Genomic DNA, 20,465 nt, shown 5'->3' on the forward strand with positions numbered 1-20,465 from the left:
CTGCGATGATAATTCCAAAAATAAAAGTCAAGTTTGACATAATTAAAAAGTCCATCCAAATGAGGGGTGATGTACTGTGATATCCAAGTACAGTTACTGCTTAAACAAAGGAACTAACTAGAATCGAGTGTATTGTATGATTTGATGTGTTTGATGATGATGCATGAAGAGTCAGGCAGATATAAAAAAAGTGAAGAAAAGAAGTAAAAATCACGGTCATTTTGATTGTCCTTGGTCCACTTCAGGAACCGTGAGAGTGACCGTGAAGCTAATTGCAGTAGGTAGATTCTGAAGGCCCGCATTTGAGAAAGTTGAAGTGAAGACTACGGAAAACTTCACGGACCGCGATCACTTTGACGGTCAATCGTCTAGTTCGTGAATAAGATTACAAAGAGTAGTGTAAGTTTCTAGAGTTTGAGAAAGTATAAGTGAAGACCACAAATTCCTTCACGGATCGTAATCAGTTTGACTGTCTGTGGTCCAGTTCATGAAGAACATTCTAGAGAATAGGTTGAAAGTCAAAGTTTTGGGTAAGTTTAAGGTAAGACTACAGAAAATTTCACAGACCGTGATCACTTTGACTGACCGTGGTCCAGTTCGTCAAGCTAACTCTAGAAGATGATAAGAATACCCAATCATAGGAGACTCTAAGGGAATACCATGGAAGGCTTCACGGACCTTAAAGCCTTCCATGGAACGTGATGGTTGCCGTGAAAGAGGTCGATAATGTAGTCCTAGTTCTATTAAGTTTCTTTAGGTCATTTGAATTGTTATTATTATTATCAAACTTTTAAAAAGGAAATGAAGCAATAACTAGAGAGTTTTTGAGTTGGAATTACTTTATGAGAAAAGAAGTTTGGTTCTTTTATTATCAAAGTTGTTTTTGAGTTACAATTTGACTTCGTACGTTTTCAGAATTATGTTCTCAATCCTTGTTAATTGTTATACACATGGATTATGAGGCACTAAATATCTTAACAATGAGTGTGAGATCTATGATGATACTATGAATCTGAATCGGTAAAACGAGTGTAACACATTCTTGGTTTACATGTTGTAGTTAATGCTTTTGATTTTAGTTTAGTCGAATGGGATCACGTGTTATACAAGATTGTACCAAGTGGTTGTTCGAGTGAAAAACACTTGTTAGGAAAAAGCAAAAATCTACTTACGGAATCGAAGTTATAGTTGTAGTTCGAGAGAACATAACTTTATCTTCATGTCAATCTAAGCAAGTTTGTAATGCAAGAATTATTTGCAGTTTGAGAGGATATAAACGATTATTATCAATAATATTGAGAAGCGTTAGATAAATCCTATTTGTTGAGTTCTATGAAGTTCTAATCTTTTGAAACTCAAATTGCATAGGAGTTTCATAGTTGTCGTCATAGTGAACACTAACCTGGTTTCTCTTAATCAACTAATTTATGAATTTGACTGGTTAAATTTGTTCTTAAATTCTATAATTTGGTACTTATCATTCATTTCCAATTTTACTTTTTTGTCTAAATTCATTAGAAATTAGTAACAGCAATCGGGTAATGGCGATAATAAAACATCATCTTTATAGACATTGTCTGTTGTATTGACCTCATTTCTAGTTGAATTCTATAATTGATAATGACCGTTTACACTTTTATTTGAAGTGTAAGTTTGGACGTATCAAATTTTTGTATCGCTGCCGGGGATTTTCATTTCAGGAATGTTTTACTAGCTTGTATTCGACTTGGAGTTATAATTTCCTAAATTCACTTGTATTGTTGTTTTTTGTCTATTACAGATAAATATGTTTTTGCATTCCCACCACTAGAAGTAAGCGATACCCATTGCTTTCTTAAGATCCAAAACTCCTGGAAAACCTATGCAAGATGGTTAATGCAAAAGAATTAGAGGCTCAGAGACAGAGATTAGGCCTAGAGGACAAACTGGATGTTGCACGACATGTGCACCAAAACTGTGGGAACTGGTCAAACTAGACCGGGTATTCCTCAAAATGCTGGGTTGAATCACCTAGGGGAGTAGATGAAAATTGAGATGATATCATCCCTCCTCATTGTTCATCTGTAGCCCCCAAGGTGTAGATTCGAGTAGATCTACGCTAGAAAACGTGATGTCCAAGGTGCTTCAAAAGGTTGAATCAACAGATATAGGAGTCAAGGAAATGAGTGGTCATTTTTCAAACATCAGTCAGTTGGTACACTCTCACACCACCTCTATTAGAAAATAGAGCAAAAATTGGGGCAACTCAGCATCTGTGAATCAGAGAAATAATGGTTCACTACCACGTGATACCATTAAAAATCCCAAAAAGATAGACATTACATGGCCATCACTACCAGGATTGGTAAACTATTATCTAACCAAAGTTCTGACGGTACTAAGGACAAAAAAGTTAAGGAGAAAGTTGTCACTGGGGAGGATGAAATTACACCTCTAGATGACTTGGAAGAAATCCAGCACAAAACTTCTGCTGGAGAAAAAAAGAAAGAGATCTAGGAAAAATTGTTGTTACAGCAAATTGCTAGACCCCCCTCCCCCTCTTTTTACTCAAAGTCTAAAACATAAAAGCTGAAGATGGGAAGTTTACAAAGTTCACCACCATGCTGAAGCGAGTTTCAGTAAATATTCCATTGGTGTAAGCTCTTGCACAAATGCCAGGATATAGAAAGTTTATGAATAACTTGGTTACCAAGAAAAGAGTTGAAAGTCTTGATTTTTCTAATGATGTGCATCATTGCAGTGCTATTGCAACCAGATCTCTGATTCAGAAAACAGAACATTCAGGTGCTTTTACAATCCTATGCACCATTGGGCCAATCAAGTTTGCAAAAGCTTTGTGTGATCTGGGGCTAGCATTAATCTAATGCTTTTATCCATTCATGAGAAGTTGGGTTTGGAATGCCAAAACCTACAGCAATGTCAGTCAAGAGACTATTGGAATCTTATGTGATGTATTGTTAAAAGTTGATACATTTATCTTCCCAGGAGATTTTATTATTCTGGGTTGTGAAGTAGACTTTAAAGTTCCCATAATTCTTGGAAGACCGTTTCTTGCTACTGCTAGAGCTTTGGTTGATATAGAGCGAGGTGATTTGAAGTTTAGACTCAATTTAGAGGAGGTAAAGTTTAACATATGTAGATCAATGAAAAAACCACGAGAGATGGAAGTGGTATCTGCAATTAAAGTTGTCACTGATGACGGCTTGAGGGCACCGATTAAAGAGAGGATAGATGTTGAAACATTAGTTATTGTGCTGATGAACTTTGATGTTGATCTCCGATCTGATTATGTAGAAACTATAAATGTTGTACAGGTTATTGGAGCACATTCTTATGCTCCCAAGAAATTAAACTTTGATTTTAAAATTAGACCAAAGCCTCTAGCTAAACCATCTATTAAAAAAACCACTACTTTTGGAGCTGAAACAGTTGCCCAGTCACCTCAGGTATGTATTTTTAGTTACAAACAACACTTTAACTATGATATTGGCTTCAGATTTAAATGAAGGATATCTACATAAGGTTATTAGAGTTCTTCAAAGATTTAAAAAATCCATTGGTTGGAATGTTGCTAATATAATTGGAATACCTCCACGCATTTGCGCACAAAATTCAGCTCGAGGAAGACTGCATACCAAGCATTGAGCACCAAAGGAGGTTGAACCCACCAATGCAAGAGATTGTGAAAAAGGAAATATCCAAATGGTTAGATACTGGGGTGATTTACCTTATCTCTGATAGCTATTGGGTCAGTCTAGTGCAATGTGTGCCAAAATAGGGGGTATGACTGTGGTGGAAAATGCAAAGAATGAATTAGTTCCATAGTGATTATTGACTGGGTGACGAGTATGCATGGAGTACACAAAGCTGAACAAATGGACCTTGAGGGACCATTTCCCTATGTTGTTCATGGACCAAATATTGGACATGTTAGTAGTTAAAGGTTTGTATTGTTTCTTAGATGGATACTATGGTTACAATCAAATATCCATTTTTCTTGAAGATCATAAAATACTATGATTACATGTCCTTATGACACGTTTGCATTTAAACGCATGTCGTTTGGATTGTGTAATGCACCAGCTACATTTCAAAGGTGTATGATATCCATTTTTTCAGTTATGGTTAAGGAACCTCTAAAAGTATTTATGGATGATTTCTTTGTAGTGTGTGATATGTTTGATGATTGTTTGTTGAACCTTAGCAAGGCATTGCAAATATGTGAGAAAGTCAACTTGGTGCTAAATTGGGAGAAATGCCACTTCATGGTTAAAAAGGTCATAGTCCTTGGACATAAAGTGTCGCAGAAAAAAATCAAAGTCGACAAGGCAAAGATTGAGGTAATTGAAAAATTGTTTCCTCCTATTTGTGTAAAATATGTTAGGAGCTTCTAGGGACAAGTTGGATTCTACAGGCATTTCATCAGGGACTTCTCCAAAGTCGCACAGCCCATGTGTAAGATCTTGGAGATGGAGGTGAAATTTTTCTGACTATGCCTACCTAAAAAACTTTGATAGCCTACAAGAGAACCTAGTCTCAGCACCTATAATCATTTGTCCAAATAAGGAAAAACCATTTGGAGTGATGTGTGATGCCAATGGAACTGCATTAGGTGTTGTGTTGGGTCGAAAACGCAATAAGATGTTCCATTCGATTTAGTATGCTAGTAAGTCTCTAAATAAAACACAGCAAAATTACACAGTCACTGAGTAGGACCTGTTGGTTATAGTGTATGCATTTGTTAAGTTCAGAGCATATTTGCTGGGCACCAAAATAAAAGTACTCACAGATCATCCTGCTCTTACGTATCTCATGGCCAAGAAGGATGCCAAACCAAGGTTAATCACATGTTTGTCACTATTTCAAAAATTTGATTCTGAAGTAAAGGATAGAAGAGGTTGTGAAAATCAGGTAGTTGATCACATTTCCATATTGGAAGCTACAATAAAAGAAAACAATGAGCCCAAAATAGATTATGTGTTCCCAGCCGAATAGGTATTATCTACTACTCTTTATCTCATTCCCTGGTTTGCTAATTTTCCTAATTTCTTAGTTATCGACTTCATATCTGAGGGTTGTAAAAGAAAAAGTTATTACATGATGTTGGAAAGTATTTTTGGGATGAGCCATATTTGTATAGAGTAAGTGGTGATAACATAATCAGGAGGTGTCTTCTAGAGGCTGAAATGCTACCTATCCTGGAAGCATGTCATTCCACTCCAGTAAGTAGGCATCATGGTGGAGCTCGAACATCCCATAAGATATTTTAGTGTGGGTATTACTGGCCAACTATTTAACATGATGCAGTTGAGTTGGTACGATGTTGTGATGTATGCCTGTTATGACCTAAAGTACCCCCTAAGCGTAACCGGTATCCTTGTCCTCGAAGAGAACTTAGACAAGCCCTTCACACACATCATAGAACATCATAGGTAAAAAAAATGCAAAAATTTTTAAACTTTATATAGTGAAGTGTACATATACTTCTCATAGATCATATATATGGAGGTTACATAGACTCCTCACATATGAAGCTTACATAGGCTTCTCATTTCGACAATATAACCAATAAGCAAGATATAGACTAATAGCATCGTCTCGCATTAAACCATCTACAAGAGTACAAACTTTGGACAAAGCCAATACAAGTACAATATGCCATTATAGTCTTACATCAATTGTATCAATGATAAGGGAAAGAATAAATGTCTCTATACATAAGCAACATCATAGCTAGAATAGAACACGACAACATCCTAGAACTTGAGGATTCACTAATGACTTGAGAGAAAGATCCAAGTCTTCTTGCAAAGTGGTCTAGAAGTCGTCAATGACTAGAACTTACCATGGTGGGAAAAGGGGAAGAAATATGGGTTAGTACAAACCACATGTACTAAGTATGGTTCCAATGCATAAAATCATTAATTCATGAGAAAAGGCACAATTTAGTCAAAACCTTGCTTAGTGTCAATTAACTCACCTTACGCATATATGGCACATCATAAGTCAACCTAACATACAAGCAACTCAAGAAACACTTGTGCAATGCCAAGAATAGAACCTCATAACCCTATCCAAAGCTAAAGATCATACTAAGCAACCCAATTCATACTTACAACATATTCTCATATTTTATCATAACATGTTTCATAGATCAATACTTTTAATAGATTATCAATATAATCATAATAATAATCATAATTATAAAGAACACTACTAAAACCAGCTCTTAGGATTCCAAATGTGCAATGTGTAAGAGAAAACTCATACCCTTTCTCACACTATGTAGTAGCATTTAAGACAATCCTAATAAAAATTCACATACTTAACTTTTTCATTTACTTTTAGATTAGGGGAAGAAGTGCAATAACCGACATTAGACCATGTGAGATACATGGAATCTGGTGTTCTACTCACACTCCCAAAAGAGAAGGTTAAACTTGCCTAAGCTCTAAACATCCATACATAGCTATCTAGGTGGATCCACTAAGCTAGAGTCCTAAGTGCACACAAAGTTAAGGGTCAAGGAGATCATTGCTAGAGGTGGAGGTTTCCATCTCATGAGACAACACATAACTCGGGAATACGAACTTACTAAAGTGATGAAACCCGTGTGGGAAGCCGGACTTACTAAACGTGAGACCTCCATCTCATTTACATGCCCTATCGGTGCTAAGCATTTATTCCCTTTAGTAATCATCTTATTTTATCATACAGGTTGACATTGGTATCTTCTAGACCCCTACGTAATTATATTATCACTATAGCTCATAGGTCATCACAAGTGAGAACAATCCTTTCACTTTAGACACCACTTCACAAGTGAGTAAACCTTTCACTTAACACTTTATTATAACCATAAGAAACTACTTTCAACAATATAATATTTGTATCATAACATGTATACATAATTCATGTCTAATTCAATTTTTTAGGGTTAAGGATGAGGAATTCTTATCAACAACATCACAACCACACATTAAACATAGAAAGATTGCTATCTAAGTAACTCATACTTCATAATTGAATCCAAGAAGAACAAATAAACATATCTCCTTGTCCCTTTAAAGAACCTTCATACTTCCATTACAACCAATACATAAACAATTACATAAGCAAGGTAAATTCAAGAAGCAATTATATATTTAGCAACAATGTAGTAAATCTACATGTTCATCATCTTCACAACTCATATCAATTCAAGGTTTTCATGAAATTGGGGAAAAGACATGGCTTTAGGGAAAATTCATAAGAAATCATCAATTAACCATTAATATATACTTAAAACATTAATTCATCATAGTTTATCACAATTAATTCATAAATTTTTTTCAAAGAAGACCTATGTAAGGAGAGAAACCCTAGTTTTGGGGGATTTAGAAATCATATTTAGGAGGGACCTCTTGGGGAAAAGAATACCAAGAGCGAAAGAAACCATACCTTAAAGATGGAATACCACAAAATTTGATTAGAGTCTTGGAGGATTGGGCCTTCTTCTTCAACCTTCAAAGCTTCTTCAATGGAGGGTGAATAGAGAGAGAAAGTAGAGACATGAGATCTTTTGGGTTTTTATTTTGGGGTTTTGGTTTGTGTGGGAAATTTTGGTGAAAAAAATAGTTATCATCACTATATAATTCTCCCCTAAAATACTCAAAATACCCCTCACTTAATTGACCCTTAATAAATTCAAACTCGAATTCTAATTTCATATTTTTTGTTGGGAACAAAGTCTGCATCGCGGAGCTGCTCCCGCATGATTTTTTAAATTAATTTTTGAACCAGAAGAGTTTTCACGTGTCCGCGTCGCAGACCTAAAATTTGGCCATGGGTGTGCCAAGTCCATGACGCAGACTGCCTCTCTCTTTGAGCAAATTCTTGCTGCCTTTTGGCAGCTTACTTGGCAAAAAGTGGGGTCCTTTTGTGGACCCCCAACGCGATCCTTGGAAGGTCGGACCTGGATGTTTTGACCCTAAATATATTCTTTTACGTATTTAAAGTATTTTTAAAAGCTTTAGACTTCATAAAACACTCTCAAACCTTCACAAGACCTAAGGACGTTCACTAGTTCAATTTTGCTAGTTTCCGAACGTCATGATCGTTTCTTAGCGTTTTGGTTGTGATACTTCTTAAACAAATTTATTTCACTTATTTAGGTCTTGAATTATAATTAATAATTTTTTAAGGATCTAACCTAGTTCATAGAATCTCCGGGGTGTGTCAATATCCCCCCCCCCCAAGGAACATTCGTCCCAGAATGACACCATAGACCTTGATAGGAAGAAGAGACTCAAGATTAGCAGCCCAACAAACAAAAAATATATGAAATGAGTCACAACTAATTGGAGGGATTTCCCACTCTTTTCAGTATATAATCATAGCATTAACACATAGGCAATTAATCCACAACATACCACATACACAAGCTCAACTTTTAATATCATATGAGGAACTACCTTCTCCATTTCAATATGAGCTTCAAGAGTTTTCATGTTGATTTTTTCTAAAAAAAACTCAATTATGCTCAATACAATTTCAGAGAATACTTATAGCAAACCACATACTTAAGTGAAAGCTAACCATAAGAAACATATTTCATGGAAAATAAAAGAAAACTCAACCTAAGCATGAATTTCTACTACAATATGCACACATTAGAAAAACATGATAAGTTCAACATTGTTCATAATACTCATATAAGGAACCACTAAACCCAGGCTTTGCTAGGAGTTAGAGGAAAGAGGTGAGTATAGCGGGACTTCATGTCGACCTCGGCCTCCCATGTTTCTCCCTCAACTAGGTGGTTTCTCCATAAGACTTTTATGGATGCAACCTCCTTGTTCCTCAATTTCTTAACTTGACGATCTAAAATCTCCATCGGGGCCTCTTCATAATAAAGGTCCTCATTTACACTTAAACCTTCTAGGGGAAGAATGGAAATTGGGTCCCCTATGCACTTCTTGAGCATAGAAACATGGAAATCGGGTCAACTCATAGGGCACACTACCGACTCATTTCAAAATTTCATACGAACCCACATACCGGGGACTAAGTTTCCCCATATTTCCAAATCTCATCACCCCTTTCATGAGTGAAATTTTCAAATAGACCAAATCTCCTACTTCAAATTCAAGGTTCCTCTTTCTATTGTCGGCACAAGATTTTTGCCGACATTTTTATCCTATCCCTTATGACCAGAACCTTCTCGAGGGCTTCATAAACTAAATCGAGGCCAAGTAGAGAAAACTCACCTACCTCATACCAACCAATCAAGGATCTACACCTGCCTCAAAAGGTGCCATAGAGATACTCGAATGGTAGCTATTGTTTTAGGATAATTCTATGAAATGTAGGTGGTCATCCCAATTACCTTTGATGTCAACGACACATGCCCTAAACATATCTTCTAGGGTTTGAATAGTGTATTCCATTTGACCGTCCGTGTTGGGATGAAAGGTGGTACTAAGTATCATCTTTGTACCAATCCCACTTTGGAAATCCTTTCAAAAATGGGAGGTGATTTGAGTACCTCTATCAAAAATAATGGAAAAGGGGGCTCAATGTAACTTCACTATATCTTTGAGGTACAATTTAGCATAATCCTCCATCGAATAAGTGACTTTGGCGGGATAAAAATGTGCCGACTTAGTTAACCTGTCCACAATAATCCATATTACGTCATGTTGCCTTCAATGCGAGGCAACCCAACTATGAAGTCTATGTTAATATCCACCCACTTCCATGTGGGATTATCTATTTTTTGATTTAAGCCACCTGGCCTTTGATGCTCCACTTTGACTTGTTGGAAATTTGGACACTTAGCAATAAAATTAGTTATATCCCTATTCATATCATTCCACCAATAAGTTTCTCTTAAGTCACGGTACATCTTTGTGGCACCCGGGTGAATGGAATATTAGGAGCCATGAGCCTCTTCCATGATTAATTTCCTTAAGTCATCCACATCTGGTATGCACAGTCTTCCTTGGTGCCTAAGAACCCCGTCTTCTCCTTGAGATAAAGACTTGTTAGATTTACTAAGGATCATTTCCTTCAACTCCATCAATAGATGATCAAGGTGTTTCTTGGATTTCACAGAACCACTAAATACGACTAGAAGTTATGGCGAACCATGAAACCACCCTTTGGAGAGTCTTTTAGTTGAACATCCAATCGACCAACTGATAAAACTCTTTTACTAGCTCTTTCTTATCATCAACCACATGAGTCAAACTACCGATATATACTCGACTTAAGGCATCCACTACCACATTACATTTTCCCGGGTTGGTAAAGGACACTCATGTCATAGTCCTTTAAAAGTTCTAACCATCTTCTTTGTCATATATTCAAGTATTTTTTAGTAAATACATATTGAAGTCTCTTGTGATAGGTAAATACATAAACATGTACCCCATAGAGGCATACGTTATCACCTTGCCATGTTGCATAAGGACACATCCTAAGTCCACTTGGGAGACATCACAATAAACCACAAACCCTTTGGTACCCTTCGGTAAGGTCAACATCGGAGCGGAGGTGAGTCTATCTTTCTATAATTGGAATCTCTCTTCACAAGATATTGACCATTCTAACTTTGATTTCTTTTGGGACAAGGTCGTTAATGGAGATGAGATAGACAAAAATCCATCAAAAAACCTCTTGTAGTAACTGGCCAACCCTAGAAAGCTTCGAATGCCGGTAGGACTCAAAGGTATAACCTAACTTTTGACAACTTCAGTCTTCTTCGTATCAACCTCTACCCCTTCACTAGGGATAATGTGACCAAGAAACACAACCGATCTCAACAAAAGTTCACATTTACTAAATTTAGCAGAACTTGGTTATCATTAAGAACTTGCAAAACTATCCTCAAATGACTCATATGATCATCCTCACTCCTCGAGTATATCAAAATATCCTCAATGAAGACAATCACGAACAAATCAAGATACTTTCTAAAAACTCGATTCATAAGGTCCATGAAAGACGTCGGGGCATTGGTTAGTCTAAAGGACATACCTAGGAATTCAAAGTGATCATATCTTGTTTGAAATGTCGTATTCGGAATGTCAACCTCCCTCATTCTAAGTTGGTGATAACCCGATCTCAAGTCAATCTTTGAAAAATAACTCGCTCCTTGGAGTTGATCAAATAAATCATCAATCTTAGGGAGTGGGTACATATTATTTATGGTGACTTTGTTCAATTGACAATAATCTATACACATTCTCAAAGACCCATCCTTCTTCTTTATAAACAACACTGGATCACCCCAAGGAGATATGCTTGGTTGAATAAAATCCTTATATAACAAATCCTTGAGTTGAACTTTAGTTCTTTCAACTCGTCTGGGGCCATCCTATAAGGAGGAATTGAAAAAGGTTGTGTATACCGCAATAAATCTATGTCAAAGTCAATTTCCCATTCCGGAGGAATTCTTGGTAAGTCATCGGGAAAGACGTCATGAAATTTCTTTATTATGGGTACCGACTCTAAGGGAGGAACCTTGGATTCAAGATCCTTGACCCTTACTATATGATAAAGGCAACACTTTGCAATCAACTTGGAAGCTTTTAGACACAAAATGATCTTACCCCTAGGATTTGAGTTTCCTCCATTCCACTCAAAAATGGTTTCATTTTGAAATTGAAATTTGACTACCCTTCTTCTACAATCAATGAACTCAAAGCAAGCACGCAACCAATTTATTCCCAATATGACATCAAAATCTAACATGTCAAGTTCTATGAAGTCCACTGACGTAACTCTATTGGGCAAGAAAATAGGACAACCCTTATAGACTCTTTTTAGCACCACGGAATCACCCATCGGGGTATAAATGGAAAGGGTTTATCTAGAAGATCGGGTAGTATATCTAATTTCTTGGATATCAAAGGGGTCACAAAAAAAACTTAGAATCAGGATCCAACAATGCATATACATTAAAGGAAAATAATTGGAACACACCGGTGACCACATCCGGAGAGCTCTCTTGATTGCTTTGGCATTGGAGAGCATAAAAGTGATTCTTTTTAGGGGCATCCAGATTTGGGGTACTTGCTTGAACTTGATCATTTCTCTTCATGTGACCACTCTTTCCACAACCATAGAAATTACCCCTGCCAACTAGGCACTAGTCATTATGTTTTCTACCACATTTTGCATAAAGAGGTTTCTCAACATAAGAAACACCACCTTTACCCTCTTGGGGATTGGTAGTAGACGCCTTACTCTTGTTGACCCTTGGATCATTAGAAGGGCCTTTATTAGAAAACCTCTTCTTGAACCTTGGTTTGTCTTGCACCTCAAATCTACTCTTGGAAGAATTCCCATCTTTGATTTTTGTGTTCTATAACTCCCTAGGAACCCTCTTAAGTTTTTGCTCCTTAATTTTTTTGGCATAAACCATGAGACGAGAGATGTTCATTCTAGTAATCAACATAGCCAACCTACATTCATTATAGAATCCACAACCATAATAGGAGCATGTTTTTGATAGTTGAGTGAACTTGAGGCTATACTCCTTCTCGTTCATACCTCCTTGAAGAAGGTTGATGAATTTTTGCATTTTCCTCTCCCTTAATTTCAAGATAAAGAACCTATCAAGGAAAGCGTCTTGAAAGCCTCTCAAGTAACTCAACGTTCTCTAACCGGCCTCTCATCTTTCCATTGCTCATACCGTACTTAAGCCACATATTTGAGTTGGTAGGTGGGTAGTTCCGCCTTTTCTTGAGAAGATACCCTTTTAGCATCAAGAACTTTGAACACTTCATCAATGAACCCATCTGGGTCATCCTCCACCTTGGAACTAAAGAAAGTAGGGGATTCATCCATGTGAAACCCCTAATCCTTGAAGCGGTAGTGATACTATTGGGGTTCACTTGCACCTAAGTATCCCTAGAAACTTGAGTAGCACACAATTGAGTCAAGCTATGAATATCCGCCCTTATCTCAACTTTAGAAAAAGCCCCTTCTTCAATAGGAACTTGAGGGTTTTGTGGAGCTTGAGAGGGAACCGCCTTATTCAAATTCTCCTCTCTGGCCTTTCGAGCCTTATTCTTCCTTCTATTCAGTGCCTATAAGAACAATAAAAGGTTTAGAAGAAAGGACTAGATAAATATAGGCTCTTAGGCATGACTAAGAAATAACAAGAGGGTGAATGTTCCAAAGCATCTCATAGTCTCTCAATTATAAGTGTGGTGTGCTTCATAATTATGAATAAGACCCTACATAGACGTGGTTTATTGAGAAATCAATCGTAAGATTTCTAAACCTTATGCTCTCATACCAAGTTTGTTACGATCCAAAGTACACCCTAGGCGTAACTGACGTCCTTGTCCTCGAAGATGAGTTAGACAAGACTTTAGCATACATCAAAGCACATCATAGATCAAAATGAGGAAAACATTAAAATTTTATATAGTGAAATGTACTTAGACTTGCCACATATCATATATATGAAGCTTACATAGACTCCTCACATATGAATCTTACATAGGCTTCTTGTTTGGACAATATAACCATTACGCAAGATATAGTCTAATAATATCGTCTCACATTAAACCGTCTACAAGAGTACAAACTTTGGACATAGCCAGTACAAGTTCAATACGCCATTACAGGATTACTTTAATTGTCTCAATGATAAAGGAAAGAATAAACGTCTCTAGACATAAACAACATCCCGAACTTAAGGATTCACTTGTGACTTGGGGGAAAGATCCAATTCTTCTTGCAAAGTGGTCTAGAAGCTCTTCAATGATCGGTACCGACAGTGTTGGGGAAAAGGGAAGAAATATGGGTTAATACAAACCACATGTACTAAGTATGGTTCCTATGCATAAAATCATTAATGCATGAGAAAAGGCACAATTTAGTCAAACCATGCTTAGTGTCAATTAACTCAACATACACATATATGGAACATCACAAGTCTACCTAACATATAAGCAACTCAAGCAACACTTGCAATGCCAAGAATAGAACCCCGTAACCATATCCAAAGCCAAGTATCACACTAAGCAACCCACTTCATACTTACAACATATTCTCATAGTTTATCATAACTTGCTTCATACATCAATACTACTCTTAGCTTATCAACATAATCATAATTATAATCATATCATAAAAGAACACTACTAGAACCATCCCTAAGGATACCATATATGAAATATGAAAGAGATGTCCCATACCCTCTCTCACACTATGTATTAGACTTTAAGACAACCCTAATAAGAGTTCACATACTTAATTATTTTTACATTAGGGAAAGAAGTGAAATAACCGACATTAGACCATGTGAGCTACATGGAATCCGGTTTTCTACTCCCACACCGAAAAGAGAGGGTTAACACTTGCCTAAGGTGTAACCGTCGTACATAGTTATCTAGGCGGATCCACTAAGCTAGAGTCCTACGTGGGCACATAGTTAAGGGTCAAGAAGATTGTTACTAGAAACCTTGACTTGCTAGACGTGGAGGTTTCAATCTAATGATACAACACTTAACTTGAAAATCAGGATTTACTAATGTGAGGAAACCCATGTAGGAGGTCGGACTTACTAAACATGAGACCTCCATATAATTTACATGCCCTTTCATTGCTAAGCAATTATTCCCTTTAGTAATCATCTTATTTTACCATACAAGTTCACGTTGGTCTCTTCTAGACCCTAATGTAAACATCTTATCATACTAGCTTATCGGTCATAATAAGTGAGAAAAAGCCTTTCACTTTAGACACTACTTCACAAGTAACTTTTCACTTAAAAACTTTATTATAATCATGAGAAACTACTTTCAATCATATAATATTTGTATCATAACATGCATACATAATTCATGTCTAATTATACGTCTGAGGGTTAAGGATGAGGAATTCTTAGCATCAACATCACAACCACACATTAGATATAGAAACATTACTATCTAAGTAACTCATATTTTCATAGTTGAATCCAAGAAGAACAAATCAACATACCCTTTTGTCCCTTTAAAGAACCTTCATACTTCCATTACCAAGAATAAATAATCAATCACATAAAAAGGTAAATTCAAAAAGCAATTACATAATGTGATCCGTTGACTTTGGTAGGCTAAAGCACCCTTGTATTGTATTTATGACCTTGAAATAATGTAAAGAAAGTTATGATATACTTGGACTTGAAAGTCGTAATGGTATTCTCCTTGTGTGAATGATGGAATTAGGGATAGGTTGGTTGGAACGGCGTGAAATCATATCTAAGAAAATGATTGACTATACTTATTGACCATTGAGTGGCAGCCGTACTAGACCCATCCTAGGTGAGGTGTATTATGACTTGGTAGTGACTACAATATGGTACCTCTTCATATGCCCTTGAGATTGAACTACTCTATGAGAATAAAGGCTAGCACCGAGTGAGTATGCTTGGGGAGTGGCTCTAGTTAAGATGAGACTAGAGTACAAAGAAATCCTTGATATTCCTTAATCATGTGCCTACAAATCTACGTTTTGTATTGACATTGTTTGAGTTCTTGGATTGTACTGTTGTTGTTTTATATTTTACATGTTAGTTGTGGTCGAATCTGTTTACAAAAATCAAAGTTTGTTTTCCCTGTTTTCTAGATTGCAATATATTTTGCTTTTCTTGACTGTATTCTTAGGAAGGATGCCTATTGTTCATCTTTTCGCTCTATGAGGTATGGTAGTTTTTAAGATTCGTGTGCTATTTTGTTGTTATTAAATGGTATTGAGATGGCTTTTTTAAGTTAGTATAGTATTAGCTCGGTATTCATTGCTTCACTAAATTTATCTTGAGTTTTACCAAGTTTTGCTTGTATATCATTTCTTTTCTTAACCTGTAAGCATGCTAAGAATGATTTTAATGTTGTATCTAAGTCTTTTTTATCATAGCAATTTCATCATTTCCTTTCTATGTTCGTCTTCTCGCTGCCTGGAGCAACCTTTGGCTTATTAGGTGATGTTTAAATGGGTTATTGTTTGTGAATTGTTTCAACCTGAGTCCAAATCTCTTGTTTTATTTTGAGTAGATTTTAGTCTTATTAGAAGTGGGTTCAAGGTTATTTGTCTATTCTTTATGGTCATGTTCTTTGCCTTGTTTCTTTAAGTTAAGTAGGTGATTTTAATTTTTGTTAGATTTCTAGGTAGAATTCTCCAGTATGTGTCCTTGTTGCAAGCATGATTTAGTTACATCCATTGTTGCAAGAATGATTTAATTACATCCAAGTATGGGTTTATTAGTGGAATGATTTTGTTTGAGTGCTTTTTATATCAATTTTATTTTGTTAAAATGGTTTTCTTCAAAAGAGCAACATGTGAATTTTCTCCATTTTATTTATCTTTAAGCTTGTGATATTGTTCTCTTTGGTTTATGTATATGTCGGCAGTATCTATACATTTCCTTGCCGGCTCGACTTTATTCAATTATTTTACTAAAAGAGTTGTTTATTACAAGCCTCAACATTAAAGTTTCTTGCTTGCCCTTGCATGATTTTTTCTTAAAATTTAAATTATTTGATAAATATGTGCATCTCATCACTTCTTTGTATAAAACTTAGCATATCCTTTACTATTTCCATTTTGATCAGATCATGTGCTAATTTCTTTCCCTTTTTTATTGCATGTGAAACTGTCTGAGTTCTCCAATCATTCCTCTTGAATTTTGGGAGAGCCGTAAAGGCTCAAATTTCTTTTTCTGAGTCAGCCAGCTATTAAAATCAACAAGTAGGTCCCAGTATCGAAAGAATTTGCAGAAGATTAAAAAATTGAAAAGATTGAGACCAAATCCCACTCGTACTTGCAAAAGCTGGATTTTGTTACTTTTGGGTCTAAGCCCACTTATTTATTATCATCTTGTTAAAATTTAGGACAGGTGCAAGAGTTGCACCTAAGGCGCAAATGAAAGGCATTCTCCCTTTATGTTAGAATTACACAGGTGCAAGTAACAAAAATAGGCCCAAGTGTTGGCCCAGGCGGACAGATCCAGACTTGGGCCCAAACTTTTTTTCCCTACCTACTTAATTGTCATTATGTGTTTATATGTAAAAATAAATCTTAAGGTTTTAAAAAATTCAACTCCCCAAAAGATAACCATTTTGAATTAAATATTTAAAATTGAATAAAAAATTTTACCTTCTCTTGTTCAAGTTTGTGTATTTTCCATAAACTAATTAGCCAAATAATTTATTGTTGATAACCGAGAGTTAGCGGGCATTTCGGGTGCTTTAAATCCCTTCCCGAAATGGTAATACAAACCTTGAACCCCCTTTAAGTATTTTCATTGGATTTTTGTTTTGATCTTTTTGAAAAAATAGATTTCTTAATTTACTTAAAATTAAATGGTGACTCTAAAGTCTAAACCAATCTAGTATTTTTCTAAATAAAACAAAGAATCTCGTGATGACAAAGTAGACTCATGAATACATTCTCCTCATTCTCATACTCACTTGCTCGAGTCTTAAAACAAGTTATTTGAAATTGTAGAAGACTCCTTAAAAAGACTCAAAGAAATTTTCTCAAAATGTTCAAAAGTACTCTTAGGACTTAACTCATAAATCTATCTTGAATTTGAATTATTAATTCAAGGTTATGATTGATGTTATGAATGATTTCTAGATGTTTAGAAGTAGTTTAGAGTAGTTAGAAATAAAGTGGAGTAAATTAGGTACCCTTCAAAGAACTCAAACAGGCAAATCAACGGAGAAGTGGTGGGTGCAGGAGACCATGGCGCAGGGCGCAAGCTCATTAACTACAGACACCCTATGCTGGAGCAATGGTGGGGCGGCATGCCAGCCCACTGCCAGAAAACCTCACAAATTTCTTTGTTTGTTTCTCACTCTAGTTCGCCTAGATTCGAATGGTTTCTTCCCCACTCACTTAGATTCGAATACTCAACCTAAGTACACACTAATATACTCAAAACAACCCTCTAATCACTAAATTTAATCTCAAGAATTCATAAAAACCCTACAATCAAGATTTGGAATGAAACTTCAAGAATATTTATCAAGAACTCAACTTTATCAATCTTTATGGATGGATTCGAATAATATATCATGATTGGCATGTGGGTAAATGAACCCAACACTATGAAATTTTACATACCTCTTAGGGGCAAGAAAACTCAAGAATCTCGATAAACGCTTTGAACCTTTTCTCTTTTCTCTTCTTGAACTCTTTTTTAAAACCCTAAGAATATATTAGGATTGTAAAAATGAACCAAATCATTTTATACTCCTAGAACATTAGTAACAATTAATTGAATCTAGTTGGGTAAGGAAAAGAACCAAATACCCCTCATTTTTTTGGGTAATTTTACTTAACTGGACAATCAAACTTCAAAAAGGCATATCTCACTCATCCAAATTCGAACTTAGCAAACACGGTGGAATTGGAAAGATAATCCAAAGACATTCCATTTGATATCTTATGGGACACTTAAATCATCCTGTAATGATTGTTATGGTTATTTGAAATTAACCCAAAACTTAAAAGAACTTACTAATGACTTGAATGAATTCTCTTTAGTTCTTCTTGAAATCAGGGTGTTACATATAATGACCTTAACCCTTAGAAATTTTAAATTCCTTGGTAAAATCATGCTCACAACGATGGTTCGAGTCTTAGCTCAAATGTTTTCTAGGGTGTGACACTTCCGCTGCTGACTCCACCATCTAGGTCATTCCACTTTCATATCAAATCATAATCTAATCCTTTTATCACATTGAGATTTCCTGAATACAACACCACTACCAACTCTATTAACCAGTCTATTATTCTTCCTTAAGCACTCATGCCAACACCCTTGACCTTAATAAATTTCGTAAACCACTTGCAAAACTCTTACCAAACCACATTTACTAAAATCTTCCTTATCAGAAATTTCCTAGACAACTCGGACTAACAATACAGTGCAAGCTAGTGAATAAGCCAAACTCACAGTCAACATTTTGACTTAACATTTACATATGACATGATCAACAACTTTACAAAAACCAAACCTGATTCATCACACTTTTCAAATAACCCGTACCTCTAAGGATCCCTAAAGCATCACTACCATAATTCGTATGTAATCCGATCTACACAAGGACCACCTCACCATTTCAGTACACCAAACCATCCCCGCATGGGTCAATATGCGATAAATATTACACAATAAATATACTTTGTCCTCTCAAAGAACCAATATGTAATATTCATGTCATGAAGAAGTAAACATGGTTCTCTTATAGAACTCACACACAAATTGTTAGTGTACTAGGCATATTACTCGTGTCAATCGATAGTATGTATCAGTGTCGTACCCGAGCCAACTATATATGGATATCCTTGTATTAGGCATGGTATCTATGCCAACCATTAGAATTTATCAGACATGGTATCCGAGCTAATCATAGGATATCTTGTACCAGTTATGGTACTCGAGCCAACCATAAATTACACATCACAAACACAATGAGTAGTAATCTGTCGCCACCCAATTTATCATGTCATAATGGAAACTACGACACTCCACTAGTAGGTAAGCTTAATACTTAGCCCGGATCTATAAGAGACGGGCTAACACACTAACGATAACAATGAGGATCAATAAGCTAATAATATTGAGAATAAAGAGAGATCAACCAAAATTGTTTCAAGAAACTATCAATAAGACTTGTCATCAGCCAGTAATCAAGCATCTAACAAAAATAAGAGCACAAGACTTTTACAAATACAATACAAACACAAAATGTCTCTAAAGAATATAAAGACCAGTCTAGCCAACTATATGGAAACTCATAACTCTAAATGCCAAGAGCTCAGCCTTATCTCTAAATCCCGAAGTTGCTTTACATGAGATCCAAATCAATAGTGAGAACTCGTAGTATGGTTTGTAGGTTGCAAAGGTATGGTATGAGTACCAACAAGCAGTACACGATAGACATTAACCGAGAGTTCCAAAGACAAAACCAATATAAATAACATATAAATAAGGAAAGTAAAACACAAGTAACTAAACAAGAGATTTAACATGATAAAATATGTTCAAGTTTTAGTGACAATTTGAGGAAAAGGTTCATTGAGGTAGATTGCATTTTTTTAGTTATGGGAGCGAGGATTTTTCCATATAAAATCCATTTGCTTCTTGATTGGATGAGAAAAACTTAATTCTTTAGTACATAGGTGCCAGAATCCAACCCATCATGACAGGCATACATGCCAATCCCTATGTACGAATCAACACATTATATTCTAATTCATGCAATCATATAGAGATTCTAGACAAATTATAGAAACATAGCACAATAAAGTCTAAGTCTCACAACAAATAAATAAATAAATAAGATAAGATAAGATAATAGAAATCTAAATATTACAAATCCAGAATATGAAAGTCACTGTGTTAAAACATCTACTTAAAAAGTCCAATAGTAGAAGTATCTATATAATAAAGAGTCTCAATATTTGAAAAGAAA

This window comes from Solanum lycopersicum, chromosome 12 (genome assembly GCF_036512215.1).
Source record: "Solanum lycopersicum chromosome 12, SLM_r2.1".
Lineage (NCBI taxonomy): Eukaryota > Viridiplantae > Streptophyta > Magnoliopsida > Solanales > Solanaceae > Solanum > Solanum lycopersicum.